At 40.6% G+C, this 14,666-nt stretch overlaps 1 protein-coding gene across 1 annotated transcript in view; it reads right to left on the bottom strand.

Moving 5' to 3' along the window:
* The window catches only part of LOC147718790 (connector enhancer of kinase suppressor of ras 2-like), a 1,944,591-nt gene that overhangs the window by 925,401 nt on the left and 1,004,524 nt on the right, over window positions 1–14,666 (bottom strand). The window lies entirely within an intron of this gene.

Here is a 14,666-nt window from a genome sequence, read left to right as displayed (position 1 = left end):
CATTAGAAGTCTTACTGGTAAAACCAATAAAAGGAGGGGATGATTTTCAATTGTTATTTTTTTCCTAAAAGGCAGACTCTCCGCTCCACATTGGGAAACTCTGAAAGTAATCCAAAATCGGTTCTTTCACACAGTATAAATCCTTGCTCATGATCTGCCCCAGAGCACGTGAACGAAATGCTTTTGTTTTTGTGAATCTTGTGCAATTGCATGATCTTTTTACACAATCATAGTTGACTCATGTATATCAAGGGAACATATGCAAAACTGAATAATTCAGACATTAGTAGGGTTGACTTACATGTGTTATGGTATATTATGTTATGGATTTTTATATAGCGAATGACTCACCCGGGGGCATCTCAGCGCTTTACCAATGGGAATTCAGAGATGGGGAAACAGAGAAAGAGCTATATTATGAATAGGCAGGCTTAGAACAGGAATGTTTTTAATTGTTTCCTGAAAGACATATAGGGGCTGTATTTTCGCAGGGCCACTGGTAGTGAATAGCTATAAACGAGAAAGCTCTGCCACCTGTACGGGTTAACCGAATACGAGGGATCTTCAGGAGAGCTAAGGCATTAGATCTTAAATCGCAATCATGTGATTGTTTGGGAAGTTTGTTTTGGAGGTAGGATGGTCCCTCCCCGTAAGAGCTTTAAAGGAGAGACAGCATATTTTGAACACAGATCTTTTTTGCACCGGAAGCCAGTGCAGTTGTCTGAGCAAGGGGAGGGATGGGGTTCCAGGGGGACAATTTAGAACCATTTTGGCGGCGGTGTTCTGCATTACCTACAATTTTGCCAGAGTGGTAGCGCCTACTTCAGCCAACAGGGCGTTTCCGTAGTCTAACCTGCTCACTACCATTGCCTGTACTACAGTTCTACGGTGTTCCAATGGTAGATAGGGAATGATTCTACATAGTAGATGCAGGTTATAGTAACATGATCCTGCAATATTCTTTACATTATCTTTCATGTTAAGCATAACATCCAGCTGGATTCCCAGGCTTTTCACTTAGGAGGACGGCGTTGGTGCATCACCCAATTGGGGGGGCCACGAGTCCAAAAGTGGGCGTCCTTACCTAAGAGCATAAGCTCAGTTTTTTCCGGGTTGAGCTGCAGATACCGCTCCTTCATCCAGTTCGCGATTGCTAGCATACCGCCCGAAAAGCGTATTTCCTCGTCAGTAATATTTTTGCCTATTGAAAATAGTAGCTGCGTGTCATCGGCGTAGGAGACTATCCCGAAGCCGAAAGATTGGACTATCTTGGCCAGGGGGGCCAAGTATATATTAAAGAGTGTGGGGCTAAGACAAGAGCCTTAAGGCACCACTTTGTCCAACAGGAATTTTTTTTTGAGACGAATGGTCCAAGTGTAGTGGTTTGCCATCTGTCCATTAAGAAATTCCTCAGCCACTGTAAGGCTATGCCCCCGATGCCACACTCAATCAGTCTCTCCGCTAGCCGCTGATGAGATATCGTGTCAAAAGCTGCGGAGAGATCTAAGAGGATCAAGATCGAAGATCCTCCGGCATCAAGGGTACGTCTCAGCGAATCAGTAACAGCCAAAGTGGCTGTTTCTGTGCTGAAGCCGGTGCGAAAGCCCGACTGGGAGGGATCTAGTATGTTGTTGGATTCCAAATACTGACTGAGTTGTGTATTTATTGTGGACTCCAGCAGTTTCCCCAGTAGGAGTAACAGGGATATTGGCCTGTAATTACTTAAACCCTGGCGATCTGCAGATGGCTTTTTTAGGAGGGCCGTACAGAGGCCTCTTTCCATGCGCTCGGAATGGGGCTGGTAGAAATAGAGGCATTGAGGATGTTTTGGACAATGGGAGCGCAAGTTGGAGACAAAAGAGCCATAACACTAGGTGGACATAGGTCCATTGGTGAGCCGGATTTTGCTGTTCGCAATAGTTTGTCTGTATCAGCAAGTGAAAGGGGCTTGAACTGGTTAAGAGCACCTACAGTTGAAATGGAGGAGTTTTCCAAATTAATGTTTGGACAGGAATTGTTGATGTCGGTGGCAGGAAAGTTACCATAAATTTTGGCAATTTTGTCATTAAAAAAGTGTGCTATAGAGTCACATAATATTTGGGATTCAGGCGGTGTTTGTTTGCATGCTAAAGGAGAGGATAAGTCTGACAATGTCAAATAAAGCTTTAGTGGAATTTCTGGGTTTTTCGATTTGAGTATGTAAATATGAACATCAGGCAGTTTTTATTGATTGATGATAATGGGATAGGGATGCTTTATAGACTTTCCTATCCTCAGGTGATTTTTCCTTTCTCCATTTTCTCTCATGTGCTTTGCACATGGATTTTAGGGATTTCAATTCATCTGAGTACCAGGGAGCCGAAGGTCTCCTCAATGAGGGGTTGACTCTTTTTAATTAAATCACTATATTGAATGTTTTCATGGAGGCTAAATTAAAGCTAGATAACATAGCTGAGGGGTCTCACTCATTTAGCTCAATATTGGGGGAGAATTGGATAAATGTTTCATTAAAATTATCCAGAGTTAGGTTGTGCCATGGCCTTTTGTTTTTACCGTTTTTGTATGTAGGATTAGTCCTATATTTTGGTCCTAATTGAAGCCAAAGGGAAAATTGAATCATATAATGGTCTGACCAGACAAGGAGAAGCGGCTGTGATACTCTCAGTTGTTCTGAGTTGGTAAAGATGAGGTCCAGGGTATGGCCAGCCGAATGTGTTGGTTCAGACACCATCTATTTAAGTCCACTAACGCTCAAATTCGAGAAAAGCCTCATTACCTCTGTTTTTGTTTCCTCCTCTCCATAAAAATTAAAATCTCCCAAAAAGATGAAATTGCTGGAAGCCACGGCCTGCATGGCAAGGAGTTCTGTCAGGGCCGTGGAGAAATTAGATTTGGATTTGGGACCAGGTGGTCGATAGAGCAAGGAGTTTGTTACTCAATTACCTTGTGTATCATCCATATTAATGCCAGAGTCAAACAGTCTCTCCAGTATTTCCTATACACATAAATTTAGAAATAGGTATGAGCAAGACCTTCAACGAAATGTTTGTATTGATCTTAAGACTAAATTACGCAATTACTTGTCGGTAAAGCTTGTAGATGTGGCGTGTTACTAAAGTCATATTGGTATAGGAAGTTTTGACTCCTAAAAAAGGAGGAATTTAAGTGTATTTTTAAAAGGTGTAAATTAAATTTTTGAAAGGTTCTGAACATTTCTGGCATGACATTCCACTCAGAACAGGCAATGTTAAGAATCAAAACAGAAAGTTTTCTTCTGAACACTTTTCGGAGGAATCAAAAGTATTCTCTCCGAAGATCTCAATGAGCTGTTAAGAATATATGGGGAGAATAAATATGGCCATGAGGGCGTTTAACATAATTCAAAGTATTGTCCATAGTGACCAATGACCCTTGCCACTGTGGCTTTAACCTCATTAGATATAACTGGTCCTCTATTTTTGTGAGCACATTTGTGCAATATTGAGATGGTGAACTGACATTATTTGTGTACCTATCTATGATTATTTTGGGGACAAACACTACTCTCAAGGCTTCACCATTTTCACTGACTTTTAATTTCAAATCTCAAAGGTTTATATTTATCATAGTTATTTTTTCTGAAGGAGAAATCAAGATGTACAGGCATGAACATAGAGGGTCATTCAACATTTTCCAGGCATCCTGTGCTCTCTGGGTCCACTGAGGGCATGGCCTTTACCCCATCACCTAGAAAAGAGTTTGACAGGGCATGCACTCTACAAATTTATGACCGATCTTCAAACAACAAACTCTAAACAACCTCCTTAGTATTGGCTGCCTCTAGATTGAACCCATTGTTGTGTATTTAAGGTTAGATTTTGGAGACGACATCAGAGGTTTTTAATATCTCCCCGGCTGGATTTTGTGTTAAACAAAACATCACCTGATTGCCATTGGCACAATGTTGAAAATCCCCATGTTCAATCTTACAGCAGTTAATCGTATTCATGTAAAATGGACATCTCAAGACATGATTAGAAGTCAGCACACTGTTGGTGATCAAATCCTAACTGGGCTGTGGTAGTCAGTGAAAGCAGGTAAGAGAGACGCAGAGTGGTATAATGGTGTCCCATCACACTACGTGGACCCTACAAACAATCAACTACTGCAAGGGTTTGGAATAAATCCCAGGACGTTTGATCCTACATTTTATATTGAATTTTCTCACCTATTCTCTTTCATACCTACTTCTTACTAAATCACAAGTAGTCCAGATTCCACAGAATTACAAGCTTTACTGGGCGTGGACCTGAATATATTAAAATCTAATATTTTAGTGCTCTCATTTTCCACCTGCTGACAATAGATGAAAAATATGCTCAGAAAAGGGTGCAGATTTTACAATGGCATGGAGGAAATGGCCTTGGAACTCTGAGTTCCATGATGCAGGGGTAAAATGAACCTGTCAGAAACAGTAATTCCAGATGTGGTATGCCCATGCCTCCTGTACCGTTCACCTTCCAGAGTGTTAGCTCACTACCTTCACCATTAAATAAACTGACAACAATAGTTTGCTTTCTTATATGACTACTGAAAATCAATTCATGGATTTGTTTCGCAATATTTTTGGGGGGCTTGTGCTAAGTAGCACTTTGTATGTGAAAATGAGCATGAGTAGTTTTCAATCAGTCTGAAATTTCAAAGGTATATAACTATAAATCATTGCTTTCTTAAAAAAAAAATTGCTCCCTTTAGTCCAGAGATATTATGTCTTCCACCCCATCTCCTCAGTGCACAGGACAGCACAATCACATCCTCCCACTAGAGAGAGGAATTCCCCTAGGTACTTGCCTCAGTAGGATTACTTTTATATCCCAACCTTGAGCTTCCTTCACAGCCCAACATTTTTTTTGTTTGCTGTTACATGCCATGCAAACTGACCACAGCTTGTGAAAGTGAATGCAGTCAAAGCGTTTCGACTTCAGCTGCATTGAGTGTGATCAATGCTCAGAGGCATAGCTGCCACTCAATTACCAATCACAATGAAAGAAGAAATATTAGGCAGGGGAGAATCTCCCATTTCAAATGGAACCTCTCCCTAGTGCATGCCAGTTCAGGTATCTCTGTAGGAGGCTGATCCCTGAGTAGTGATTCCCCACTGGCCCACAAGCAAGATTTCTGGGTCAGACCCCCCCCCCCCCCCAGCATGACCAAATGCTCTCTCTACCAAGGAAACCAACAATCCTTCTGTCTTGCTGTCTGAGGCGGGGTGACCAGGAGAGTAGATTGGGGTGTACAACCAGTGTCCCATAAGGAGTGCAGAAATCCCACTAGACCCCTGCCATTTGATCTTCAAGCATGAAACAGTGTGGGAGGTTTGCCCATCCTGGCATGGTCTCCTACGCCCCACCCCTAAAAGTCAGTCCTTCTGTCCCTTGGAGACAGATTGGGGAATTGCCCCCCAATCTGAACTGCCAGAGGGTAGAAAAGTTCACTCAATATACCTTGCACTGAGCCACAGCCCTCACTCCTAAACCTCCTGTAGTCTTTCTGTCAAACTGAGTACCATGGGTACTTTTCCTCCAATCTTATCTCCCCAGGTTTGGCAGATACTCCACTAGACCCCAGAGCAGTTTTTTTCCTAAAGAATGAATTAGGGTGGTGACCAGCTCTTCCATGCAGCTCACTAGATACTAGGGATAGATTTTCAAAAAATGTGGTAGGGTGGCTGGCCCATTCTTGCAGTGGGCCACACCACCCACAGCTAAAGCCATAATAGTATTTCTGATTGGGCGATTTACCACAACTCTGCCCTTCCCTGAGAACAGAAAGCCCATTAGATGCCCAGGCTATATTTTTCTAAAGAATAAAAGGGGTTGGATGCTTGCTCATCCTGACATCGAGCAGCTCTCCCATCTCTAAAATCCACACAGTCCCTCTGCCACCAGTAGGCATATTACAGGATTAGCCCTTAATATAACCGCTACGGAGTGGCAAGAAAGCTAGATATCAGAGATTGTTTTTAAATAAAATAGAATTGGTGATGAGTCAGTCCATCCTGGCATCAGTCCACGGCCCTACCAATGGAGCCTAAACAGTCTTTTTGCCAAGCTGTGAGACAGAAAAGGGTATTTACCCCCAAGCTGTCATCCCTGGGGGAAGTCATAAAGCCCACTAGACATGTTGTCCTTTGGAAAGGGCCCTAGAGGAGCAATTGGTATTTTTGGGGCCTTCTTATGCTGGAGGAATTTTGGTATTATAGATGTGGTTGTTGATTTCTGTGCACCTCCTTCTGCAATATGGATCATGCCGTTGCACATCTTCAGCTAGGACAACCATTAAAGAACATTTCCTAAGTTGCATGGTGGCATAAGCCCATGTAAATAAGGGAGCTCTTTCTCTTTATAGCCATGCTGTATTACCTCCTAGAGGTACCATCCTGTTACCTCTAGAAATTTTAATATTCGAAAATCAGGTTCTTAGAGATTTGGATTTACTCCATAATAAAAAATGCTTCTACAAAACCAACTGTAGTAAATTAGAAATGCTTGCTCTTAAAAATCTTGCCCAAAACATGAATATTACTGTGAAACCCGCAGATAAAGGGGGTGGGATAGTGCTGTGGGATACTGTGAAGTATGAACAAGAGATTAACAATCAACTCTCTAACATGGTATTCTACAGAGAATTAGATGTTAACCCCACTCTACGACTGAAAGAACAAATCAGAAATATTACTCAGGAAGGCTTGGACTCGGGTTGGTTATGTAAGAATGAATTTGATTTTTTGAATAGCGAACATAACAAAATTCCGAATATTTATGTTTTACCTAAAATTCATAAATCTCTTACGGTTCCTCCAGGGAGACCCATTGTGGCAGCATGTGGCTCCTTGTTGGAACCGTTGGCACAATATGTTGACATATTTTTATTTCCATTGGTGAAGGAAATACCGTCATATATAAGAGATACGATGGACTTGATATCAAAGGTGGAGGGGTTGGACTTTGATCCTACGAAACAACTACTCTCCACCTTTGATATCGAATCGCTATACACGAATATACCGCAGGAAGATGCTCTGAGTGTGTGTGAGTTTGCTTTGGATTCAAGACAACGTCCCCATCAAGTGCCGACTGAATTTATTGTCCAACTGGCTAGGATCTGTTTAAAAAATAATTTCTTTAATTTTAAAGAAAAATTATACCTTCAGATCTCAGGAGTCGCGATGGGTTGTAGCTTTTCACCGGAAATTGCGAATCTAGTCATGGATCAGTTTGAAAAGAGATGGATATATAGCGACACCAACCCATTTAAACATCTTTGTGGGCTCTGGTGTCGCTATATAGATGATATTTTCATGATTTGGAATGGGGACTCAGGACAATTGAAGGAGTTCCATACTTGGTTGAATAACAGAACCCAAGAGTTCAAATTTACGGTGTCTAGTGATCCCTTGAAAATAAATTTTTGGGATGTTTACATTGAACATGAGGAAGGGAAATTGATTGTCGGTTTATATACTAAGCCGACGGATCGTAATACTTTACTTCACTTCAGTAGCGGACATCCTAGGTCACTGAAAGAAAATTTGCCTTATGGGCAATTTCTTCGTATTCGAAGAAATTGCAGCAATAAAGATCAATACTTTCTACATGCGAACCACCTTAAAGAAAAATTGATTTCTCGTGGATACCCCAAGAGATTAACTAAAGTGGCACTCAAGAGAGCTTGGTATACGCCCCGAGAGACTTTATTGACCCCTAAAATTAAAGAGCAGAATGACACTCCATTAACTTGTGTATTGACATATGACCCTAGAGCGAACAAAGTGAAAAAGATAATCCAAAACAATTGGAAATTACTAGGAGACATAGAGATACCTAAACCACTCTTTGCTTTTAAGAAGGGCTCTAATGTGCGTAATCAATTGGTAAGAGCTAAAAGCAATCCAACTAAACCAACATCTACTACTATTAGGGATTTACTTAAATTACCCCCAATCATTGGCCATTTCAGATGCCACAATTGTGTGGCTTGTGAGATGACAAATGATTCCAAAGAGGTTAAGATCAATGGACACACACATATTCAGAGACATTTTTCCAATTGCAATACCAGAAACCTGATCTACTGTATCAGGTGCCCATGTAATCGCTTTTACATTGGACAAACGACTCAAGCTGTTAAAGCGAGAGTCTTACAGCATAAATCTAGGATTAAATGTTTGACCTTGGGGGCTCCTTTGGTCGAACATTACCAGACAACTAACCACACATTTAACGACATACATTGGTCTGTACTTTGTGTGGTTACGAACAGAAATAAAACAGACACTGAAACCAAACTGAACCAATTGGAGGCAAGACTCATTGAGAAATATCAGACATCTAAAACTGGTTTGAACGAGAGAGATGAAATGTGGTCCCTGATAGGTTGATAGTTCTTAAGGGATAGCAGTCGTATAAGTTCAACTTTGTAGAAAGAGAGTACCGTGATGTGCTGTTGTGTTAAGTCGTAAGAATATAATGAATTGATTACCATTACTCTAAATGTCTGGACATATTTTATGTTATGTGTTTTTAATGGAACATTGTTGTAAATATTGGTTGTGCTAAATAACTTATATTATAGATTGTAAGAGGGGTACGGTCTCACACGGGTGTTAAAAAGTTAATATGTATAATATTTGGGATAATTTGGTATAACAGTAACTGTTGATGTTTTTTGCTGCTATCACGATTGATTTATTGATTATTCTTCGTTGTTTAATTTTATTTTTATTTCTCAGTTTTAATTGAAATACACTTATTCATCCTTTCCATGCATGCCCACGATATATTCAAGCTGTGTATATCGACATTGGCTGTCTATTCGGCAGTAAGTAGGGTTGTTGACATTAGTGGTGACGAATCCTTTGCATTCTGTGGCGGCCATCTTAGTTTGGGTCGTGTTGTTAGGCTTTAGTCCTTCCTCGCTGGCAACACTTTGAAATTGGCGCGGAGATGCACGTTAGATCACCGTAACTGTTTGGTAATTCCTCGGTGACCGGGAGAAAGAGAGAAGAGTTGGCGTGACTTGGAGACGCTTGACGGTGTTGGTTGGTTGTTTCGACCGGACCTTTGTTTAGATCGGACCGTGGATTTCTTCACGCAGGTCAAATGCCAGGTACACCTTATATTTAGGGTGTAACATGATGTTTGGTCGCGTTTAGATTTTAAACAGTCTCGAGTTTAAGAGATGTTCTCACACATCGCCAATGAGTAGCGGCGAGTTAGACATGTTGAGGACTTGTAGGCACTCGATAATTTGAATTAATATAGCTGCATGTGCCTTCTATGTCTGCAGATTTAAGGGGGAAAAGGGGAACCTACTTCTAGGAATAATTACAGTATTATGACTTTAATGTCAACAATGGCAGTTTGGACAGGGCAGGAATTTTGAAGCATGGATACAAATATGAATGTGAATTATCTTACACATGAATAATTGACCTTAGGGTGAATAGCTAGGATTAATGGTACTTTGCTATTTTTGATTTAGTTAGTTTTGATTGTTTACACGTTGACATTGCAGGTTGCCTTGCTAATATGAAGATTGGCCAAATGAGATACTTGGTGTGATATACCAAAGCGAAGAAGAATTCTGATAATTAACTGGGAATATTTACCAGAACTGAATGTGGTAGGTGACATAATGAGTCCCACGGAGAGGTGCTTGGTTTGTCTTTGGTTTGACTATTAAAACGATGCATGTTGACATGGTGTAGTTAGGTTATAAGGGAAGTGTGACTAGAGATTTGGTCCTTGGTATTTCTGAATATATTCACTTGGTGGTGGTTTCTCTCTACAATCACATTGGTTTTTATTCCACTTTATTTGATTTTATTTTATGGGTGATTCTTTATTAGAGACCCCAACCTCAGGAAAGATCTTCTCCCTCTAGAATGGTAGTGGCACCCTTGGGTGCCTGTGTCCGTGTATATAAATGTCATGATAATGTGATTAAGTTTATTGCCTATTTATTGTATTTTTTGATTTTTGTCATAGGTAAAGTACTGCTTATTTTGTCTGCCCATTGTCCTGATGAGGCCTGAAACTGTTTGACAGGCCGAAACGCGTCGACAGTTGATTATTGATCTCGACACACTTTGTTTTACTTGGAAGTAATATGAGATATATGCTCGAGGAGTTGGAGTGACTTGAGAAGCCAAAAAAACATTGAGTTGTGCTTCAACAACTCCCATAAACAATTGTGGTGTTCGAAAAAGGAATTAAGGATATAAGAGACATTTCCAATTTTTCCTTAGTTGTAAGCTATTGGGCTTCAGACATAACCCATGGATTAAGGGTTAACAATTGTTCAAATGTTATTTTGTTATTTGTTTTTCTGCCTGTATGTCTTGTTGAAAATTGTTTGACAAAAGAAAATAGATATTGTGTAATTTTGATGTATATGATTACAATACAAAAAATTCCCCAAAAAATTTTTCTTTGAAAAGATTACTAAAAAGAAAAAATGATATCATTTATGTGTTTGGTGTTTCTTTAGAAATTTAACCATAAGATGAACTAAAAAGTAGGACATCAGATCAAGTCATTGTAAATGTGTATAGTGGAGAGGGATAATTGACGGTATCCTTGTCCTTAAATAATTACGTTCAAATTGAACACCATTGGCATCACTTGTATTTTGCTTAATGTATTACATATTGCATCACCCTGAGGGTAACTCTTGGATGGGAGTACTGAATTCCCATGGTTTCCCTCAAGCATTCACCCCTTCAATGGGAAGCCAGTCAGCCTCAAGTGAAAGTTTCTACCCCAGCCCTATCTTTTAATAATGCAATCTCCCCAGCACATACACAAACTGTCAAAGTTCAGGTCTGCTCTGAGGACAAAGCTTATTTGATAATTAGTTACATCGTTGTCCTGGTCTGCACCACAGTGCAAACAGGGAAAGTGTGTCAGTATGTAGTTTGAGCCCAGGATCTTTTTTTCAATAAGGAATTGGGTAGGGGTGGTCCCTCCTGGCATTGGGTCGCTTCCCCCACTGCTAGAAACCAAATAGCCTTTGTAATCTCCCTGGAACTCAAATACTTCAGGAATTCTTAGGGCAAATTAAAATAAATTTGGATTCCTTTGGGTGTATTTTTTACATATTGTCCTGCAGAGGCAGGATAGCACCCCATACCCATATCTACCTCCCCATGTGGCAGAAAGACAGTCTGGTTCCCAGGGAGTAGGACCACATGTAAAGATGGTCCAATATCCCATACCATTTTTTACACCAATCCTGGTGCCTACTTGCTCTTAAGAGGACAGACAGGTTTTCTTGTGCTTGGGGCTGGAGGCTGCTGTCCAGTGCCAGGGGGGACAAGCTACACATCCCATTATCTTTCTTATTTTTTTCTCTGATGGTCTGGTGAGTGCTCTGGTCCCACCTGTCATGGGCAAATATGGGGTAAATGCCTCAATTTTCACACCCAGAGGGGTAGAAAGTCTAGCAGACTAACAGGAAAAAAATGAAAAAACAGCATAGAATAGGACACTTAACCATGTTATCATCTCAACTCATTGCTGAAGCATTCGTGCTTTGGGTCAGCTGGCACTAACGCTGGGCATTTCTAAAACCTAGAGACCCAGGGTAATATAAGGTGTTCTGACTTGCATGAATTCCAGCACATTTTCCTACCCATCATGCCCTACATATGTCAAAAATATACCTAAAACACTCAATTCTCTCTCTTTCCACAAGGGGTGTCTGCAACATTTCGCTATTGGGTTATACAACAGCCCAGGAACACTGCCAACCATGGCCACTTCTGAAATTAGTGATCCAGGTGAATCCAGGTTAGCATGGTTTGTGGGGATTCCAACATGTTTTCTTGTTCTAAATGGTCTGAGAGCTGCAAAGTATGGGTCAAAAACACAAAGTCTCCCATATTTATACGATAGAAATCTTGGGTAACTCCCTGCAGATTCCTAAACTTTTTTTCACAGAAACTTCTGAAAATACAGTGAATTTTGTCAAAGTTGGATATTTGCAGGGTATTCTGGGTAAGAATATGCAGTGGAATCCATGCAGGCAACACAACCCTGGTTTCCATAGCTTTTAGAAATGTCTGTGCTTGATAGAATTCCCGGGATGCCAACTAACACTGGGCCCAAGTAACTCAGCTACCCACATCCACAGAAAGATTGAAATGCCAAGGAAATGGTTTGATGTATCCAAATTGCATTTTTTGGTCCTTTCCTATCATTGTTGTTAGACACACCCATAGAAGTGGGTTACCCTTTTATATTGGGGGAACAGAGAACAGAAACTTGAACAGAAGAACATTTGTTCTTTTTCAATTATTTCTGGCTTTCAAATGTAAGTCACTGTGCAAAAAACACATATTGAAAAACAGAATCACTTGATATTACAGGCTAAACCCAAGTTCAACAAATAATCAGTAGTCAGCTCGGTTGATGGTGGAGGATATTTGAATTTGAAGTATGAATGACAAACAGTGGGAGAAAGCAGCAAATAATATTGGGAAGGGGGAAAAATAATTGTTTTGTAAAGAATCAAGTTTTTAGGTTCTTAGTGAACCTATCTCTATTAGGCTCAGAGTGAAAAGCTAGAGATAGAGAGTCTGAAAGCATTAGAAGCTCTAAGTAATCTGACTGGGGCATGAAATGTGAACAATTTCTGGAGACTAAGTGGGCCCGTTTGAAATGTAACTCTATGTATCTGAACCAGGATCTTAAACTGTGCCCTCTTTTCGGAAGCCAATGAAGGTCCTTTAGTTTAAATGACACTGAGCACACCCTAGAAGATGAAGAAGAAGCCTGGTTGCCAAGTTCTGCACCTGCATAAGTTTACTGCTGAATTTTTTTAAGAAGGCCAAGGTATAAGTCATTCGAGGAGGCAAACCAAACTGGTATTAAAGCGTGAATCACCCTCTTTCTAGCGTTGAAAGGAAGAAGATCTAATACCTTATGAAGAACTTTAAGTAACCTAATTCAAGTGGAAGACACTTACATAAACTGCTGCATAATTGAAAGCTGACAATTACATTTCACAACTAAGGGTCAGATGTAGGAGCCCAAATACCGGTCGGTAACGGCCGAATTCGGCCGTTACCGACCGGTATTTGGTGATTGGGATGTAGGGGCATAATTTTACAGATTCGGCAAATTTACAGAATCAGTAAATTTACCGATTCTGTAAAATACTGAATCGGTAATTTTACCGATTCAGTAAAACCCAGATGTAGGTGGGACTCTTCTGAGTCCCAAAGGCCTTACAGATTCGGTTTTTTACCACCCAATCCAATTGGGTGGTAAAATACCGAATCCTGGTGTGCATGCACATGTGTGCATGCACAACTGTGCAATGTGACACACAGACATGCCCTTAGGGCATGTCTGTGTGCCACATGGCACACAAGTCCGGAATTGGGGTGCTAGAGGGTGTCAAAGTGACACCCCCTGCACCCTTGCAGGATTCGGTATTTACCGATTCGGTAAATACCGAATCGGTATTCCCCATTGATTCCTATGGGCTTCATGGCTCATAGGAATCAATGGGCAATACCGATTCGGTATTTACCGAATCGGTAAATACCGAATCCTACCGGTTCGGTAATTCTCAATTTGGAATTACCTACATCTCCCCCCTTCATATTTACCGACTCTTAAATACTGAATCGGCAAAATTCGGTATTTAAGAGTCGGTAAATATGATTTACCTACATCTGGCCCTATGTTCTTAAGACATCAGCTGGCGGAGGAGATGGGCCTAATTCCAAAGGCCACCAGAGATCACTCCAAAGATGTTTCTTCTTCCCAACTATCATTTATTCCGTCTTATCTGTTATGAGCTCTAGATGGTTTTCATTCATCCATGAGGCAACTGAGAGAAGACGCTGTCTGAACCTATCTTGGCTGGAGGCCAAGTCACTTCTTAATGATGCCATCAGTTGTGTCATTACATAGGACAATACCTCAAACCTGGAACCACGATCAAGAGTAAGGAGGGGGATCATAAAAAAATTATAGAGAGTTGAAGGAAATGATGATCCCTGTGGAACTGCACAATCCAATGGCATAGGATTAGAGAAAAAAAGGAGAGAGGCACACTAATTTTGTGCTGTTAGTTAAAACATTTGAGATCTATGTTAGAGCAACAGATTCAACGCCTATTTCCCTTAGACTCTGAATGAGGATGATATGTGAGATGGTGTTAAAGGCCGCAAAAAATTCTAATAAAATAAGAGCCACAGTGTGGCCCCATCAAGTGAAAATTTAAGATGCTCAGATACTGATTACAGAATAAACTCTTAAACTCTTTGCTAGGGAGGCACAGATGCCCTTTTAAGACAAATCCAATACATCATTGGCCTTCAATAAATCAGAAAGCTGTTGATTGATGGGCCTTTCCAGCATTTTATTGGGGCAGGTAGAAGTGAAATAGGTCTATAGTTTGCTGGTATCAATAGAAGAGCATTAGTGTTTTTAAGAATTGCAGTGACAGAGAACAGTTTTCATAAGCTGGGTACACAGACAGAATAGATGGAAGACTTATATCCTTAAATTGCACTATTGCAAAGCTTTGGAAGTTTAAAAAGTGATGGTGGTCAAGGAGCAGTTGATAAACCAGATGTACATATAAACAAAAGTTCCAGCATATCCAAAATT

This window comes from Lissotriton vulgaris, chromosome 4_1, assembly GCF_964263255.1.
Source record: "Lissotriton vulgaris chromosome 4_1, aLisVul1.2, whole genome shotgun sequence".
NCBI classification, from domain to species: Eukaryota; Metazoa; Chordata; class Amphibia; order Caudata; family Salamandridae; genus Lissotriton; species Lissotriton vulgaris.
Note: the sequence above shows the minus strand (reverse complement) of the source record. Positions and strands in the feature narration are given on the sequence as shown.